This window comes from Lissotriton vulgaris, chromosome 5 (assembly GCF_964263255.1).
Source record: "Lissotriton vulgaris chromosome 5, aLisVul1.2, whole genome shotgun sequence".
Classification (NCBI taxonomy): Eukaryota; Metazoa; Chordata; class Amphibia; order Caudata; family Salamandridae; genus Lissotriton; species Lissotriton vulgaris.
This window is the reverse complement of record NC_141693.1, coordinates 781935477-781940476: the sequence shown is the minus strand read 5'-3', so window position 1 is coordinate 781940476 and position 5000 is coordinate 781935477.

Here is a 5000-nt window from a genome sequence, read left to right as displayed (position 1 = left end):
CGGGGGTCCGGGGCGCCCGGGACGGAGGGTCGACCGGGGCCCAGGGAGGCTCTCCCCGGCCTGGACTAGGGTTCAGAAAGCCGGGACTGGGGCCGGGACCGGGCCCGGGGCTTGAGCCCCGTCCGGCAGGGCCCGGTGGAGCGGGAATACCCCTCCGTCCTGCGAGCCGGCCGGGGGTCCGGGGCGCCCGGGAGAGAGGGTCCATCAGGGCCCGGGGAGGCCTGAAGCCCCGGAGCCCCGGAGCCCCGGAGCTCTGGAGCCCTGCAGCCCCAGAGCCCTGCTGGCCCGGGGCAGGCAGATTGGCATCATTTGGGTCCCGGTCATCTGGTCGCCCCTCTCGCCTCGGCCATCTGGTCGCCTGCAATGCTTTCCTATAAAGCGACCAGATGGCCGGACTTCCCTGGAAGTGCCGATGAGGTGCCATTTGCCTCCCGGATCCCAGCCAGGGCTCCAGGAGGTTGGGCACGTTTGCGCCGTGGGTCCCCTCTGTCACCTCGAGTGCATGGATTACAAGAAATGGGGGTAATTTTCCTCCGGATTAGTAGGTGCAAGGGTATGCCCGAACACCCTTCCGGGGCTGGTTGTTCCCTGCTTGGGACCAGATGGGCGATGCCTGGGCAACACCTCCCAGGCATCCGGGGCTCCCTCCTCCGGCCCACAGAGTGGCAAAGTACCCGGGACGGGCTCCATGGGTCCCAGGCCCTGTAACCCTGGAGCCCTGCAGACCTCGAGCCCTGGAGCCCAGCAGCCCCGGAGCTCTGCAGCCCTGGAGCCCTGCAGCCCTGGAGCCCTGGAGCCCTGGAGCCCCGGAGCCCTGGAGCCCCGGAGCCCCGGAGCCCCGGAGCCCTACAGCCCCTCGAGCCGTGGAGCCCTGCAGTCCCCGAGCCCTGCAGACCCAGAGACCCAGAGACCCAGAGCCCCAGAGCCCCGGAGGCCTGGAGCCTTGGAGCCCCGGAGCTCCCTACAGGCCTGGGGCAGGCAGATTGGTGTCATTTCGGTCCCGGCCATCTGGTCGCCCCTCTCGCCTCGGCCATCTGGTCGCCCGCAATGCTTTCCTATGTAGCGACCAGATGGCCGGACTTCCCTGGAAGTCCCGATGAGGTGCCATTCGCCTCCCGGATCCCAGCGAGGGCTCCGGGAGGTCGGGCACTTTTGCGCCCTGGGTCCCCTCTGTTACCTTGTGTGCACGGATTACAAGAAATGGGGGTAATTTTCCTCCGGATTGATAGGGACAAGGTACTCTGGGACCCCTCTCGGCCTAGCGGTGTCTGTTGTGCCTAGGGAGCCTGGCTGGGTTCAAGAGCTCCGGCCGGGGCACCGTCCTGGGTCCTTCCGCGTGGCAGGGTGCCCGGGATGGGTTCCGGAGGGCCCGGGGAAGGCTACCCCTGTGCCTCTGGGCCTTGGGGTCCCCGGGCCCCGGATGGGGTGCTCTGGCACAGGGCCCTGTCCTCCGGCCTGCCGCACTGTCAAAGGCCCGGCACTGGGTTCCGTGGTGCCCGGGGTGCCTCCCCGTGCTTGGCTGGGTTCAGGAGCTCCGTCCTATGGGCCCTCAGTTGCCCCGGGGAGGTTGGCCTCCTTGCCCGGGGGGGTCCGTCCTGGGTCCTGCCGCGTGGCAGGGTGCCTGGGACGGGGTCCGGAGGACCCGGGGTAGGCTTCCCCTGCGCCTCTGGGCCTGGGAGCCCCGGCAGGGTCCAGGGGCCTCCCCGGGCCCGAGTTGGGTGCTTGGGCCCAGGGCCCCGTCCCTCCGGCCTGCCGCACTGCCAAAGGCCCGGGACTGGGTTCCGTGGTGCCCAGGGAGCCTCCCCTTGCTCCGCTGGGTTTTGGGAGCCCCGTCCGGGGCCCCTGAGAGGGTGGCCCCCATACCGGGGGCTCCGTCCTGGGTCCTGCTGCGCGGCAGGGAGCCCCGGAGCCCCGGAGCCCTGCAGCTCCTGATCCCTACAGGCCTGGGGCAGGCAGATTGGTGTCATTTCGGCCGTGGCTATCTTGTCGCCCCTCTCGCCTCGGCCATCTGGTCGCCCGCAATGCTTTCCTATGTAGCGACCAGATGGCCGGACTTCCCTGGAAGTCCCGATGAGGTGCCATTCGCCTCCCGGATCCGAGCGAGGGCTCCGGGAGCTCGCGCACTTTTGCGCCCTGGGTCCCCTCTGTCACCTTGTGTGCACGGATTACAAGAAATATGGGTAATTTTCCTCCGGATTGATAGGGACAAGGTACTCTCGGCCTAGCTGTCCTCAGCCGGCAGCTGGACGGGCCAGGATGTTGCCCCAGCCCAGGGTCTGTTCCTGGGCCTGCCGCGTGGCAGGAAGCCCTGGATGGGGTCCGGGAGGGCCCGGGGAGGCGTCCCCAGCGCCTCCGGTCTCCCAGATGGGGCCCAGGGGCCCGGGTTGGGTTCCCCTCGCCCCCCGGCCTGCCGCACTGCCAAAGCCAGGGACGGGGTTCTGTTGTGCCCGGGGAGCCTCTCCTTGCTTGGCTGGGTCCAGGAGCTCCATCATGAGCACCACAGCTCCATGCCCAAACCCATTCGAACCGCCGCAGTGAAGGGGTTATAGGCGGGTATCTATTCGAATAACGAAAATGCATGCTGTGACATCGCATTCCTTTACAGCGAGATGCCTTGGCATCGCAAGTCAGTAGATCAACTTGATCTAGAGGACACACTAACTAAAGGCATAATAAAATCTATTTTTCAAACACCAACCCGCGCAACAGGAGGGAAAGTGTTGATAAACTAGCCCCTTCGGTGCTGCTGACGACTTTAGCTCGTCACGATTCCAGTAGGGAAGGTGTTGGTTCATTCCTTATGTTGGAGCGCCATCTAGAGCAAGTCCGGTAGATAATGTGTTTGCAATAGTAGCGCGCAATGCTTTCCAACGGGGCGACCAGATTGCCGGGCTTACCTGGAAGGCCCGAGGCCTGAGGTCCAGGGGAGGGCGGCCTCCCCATCCCGGGCGCTGTCCTTGGTCCTGCTGCATGGCAGGGTGCCCGGGACGGGGTCCGGAGGGCCCAGAGAGGCTTTCCCTGCGCCGCCGGGCTTGGGAGCCCAGGCTGGGTCCAGGGCCCCGGGCGGGCCCCGGGTCGGGTGCCACGGCCCTGGGCCCGGTCCACCGGCCTGCCGCACAGCCAAAGGACCAGGACGGGGTTCCGTCGTGCCCGGGAAGCCTCCCCTCGCTCGGCTGAGTTCAGCAGCTCTGGCCGGGGGCCCCTGAGGGCCCGGGGAGGGCGGCCTCCCCATCCCGGGTCGCTGTCCTGGGTCCTGCTGCGTGGCAGGGTGCCCGGGACGGGGTCCGGAGGGCCCGGGGAGGCTTCCCCTGCGCCTCCGGGCCTGGGAGCCCCGGCTGGGTCAAGGGGCCCGGACGGGCCCCGGGTCGGGTGCCACGGCCCTGGGCCTGGTCCCCCGGCCTGCCACACTGCCAAAGCTCCGGGACAGGGCTCCGTTGTGCCCGGGAAGCCTCCCCTCGCTCGGCCGAGTTCAGCAGCTCTGGCCGGGGCCCCTGAGGGCCCGGGGAGGGCGGCCTCCCCATCCCGGGCGCTGTCCTTGGTCCTGCTGCGTAGCGGGCTGCCCCGGGACGGGGTACGGAGGGCCCAGGGAGGCTTCCCCTGCGCCTCCGGGCCTGGGAGCCCCGGCTGGGTCCAGGGGCCCGAACGGGCCCCGGGTCGGGTGCCACGGCCCTGGGCCCGGTCCCCCGGCCTGCCACACTGCCAAAGCTCCGGGACAGGGCTCCGTTGTGCCCGGGAAGCCTCCCCTCGCTCGGCCGAGTTCAGCAGCTCTGGCCGGGGCCCCTGAGGGCCCGGGGAGGGCGGCCTCCCCATCCCGGGCGCTGTCCTTGGTCCTGCTGCGTGGCAGGCTGCCCCGGGACGGGGTACGGAGGGCCCGGGGAGGCTTCCCCTGCGCCTCCGGGCCTGGGAGCCCCGGCTGGGTCTGGGGGCCCGGACGGGCCCCGGGTCGGGTGCCACGGCTCTGGGCCCGGTCCCCCGGCCTGCCACACTGCCAAAGCTCCGGGACGGGGCTCCGTTGTGCCCGGTAAGCCTCCCCTCGCTTGGCTGAGTTCAGCAGCTCTGGCCGGGGCCCCTGAGGGCCCGGGGAGGGCGGCCTCCCCATCCCGGGCGCTGTCCTTGGTCCTGCTGCGTGGCAGGCTGCCCCGGGACGGGGTCCGGAGGGCCCGGGGAGGCTTCCCCTGTGCCTCCGGGCCTGGGAGCCCCGGCTGGGTCCGGGGGCCCGGCCGGGCCCCAGGTCGGGTGCCACGGCCCCGGGCCTTTGGTCCCCACGCCCCCGTTCCCTGGCGCCAGCTCACTTTTTCGTTGGGGCATAGAGTGACACCGGCTGGCTTGACTTTCGTGCCCGGCCATCTGGTCTCTGGGATCCCCTCGGCCATCTGGTCTCTGGGATCCCCTCGGCCATCTGGTCTCCGGGATCCCCTCGGCCATCTGGTCTCTAGGATCGCCTCGGCCATCTGGTCTCCCGCAATGCTTTCCTATGAGGGCGACCAGATGGCCGAACTTCCCTGGAAGTCCCGATGAGGTGCCATTTGCCTCCCGGATCCCAGCGAGGGCTCCAGGAGGTCGGGTACTTTTGCGCCTTGGGTCCCCTCTGTCACCTCAAGTGCACGGATTACAAGAAAGGGGGGTAATTTTCCTCCGGATTACTAGGGAGAGGGTCAGTCAGACCTCCGTGTGGTTTTGCGATTCTGAATCAGGGGAAGGCAGGACCCGGGCATGCCCGCCGGGGCCCCCAGGGGCCCGGGTACGTACCTGCCGCTCAGCCCCCTTGCCGATGGGCCTTTTCCTCCGAGTTTGCTCAGGCAGGCCTCCGCGAGGTCTGGCCATGCTGAGACGGGGCCAGGCAGCACCCGGGCCAGCCCGCCGGGGCCCCCAGGGGCCCGGGAACGCACCTGCCTCTCAGCCCCTTCCTGATGGTTCTTTTTCTCCGAGTTTTCTCCTACAGTCCGACCTCCGACAGGTCCGGGGGTTCTGAATCCGGGGAAGGCAGGACCCGGGCCCGC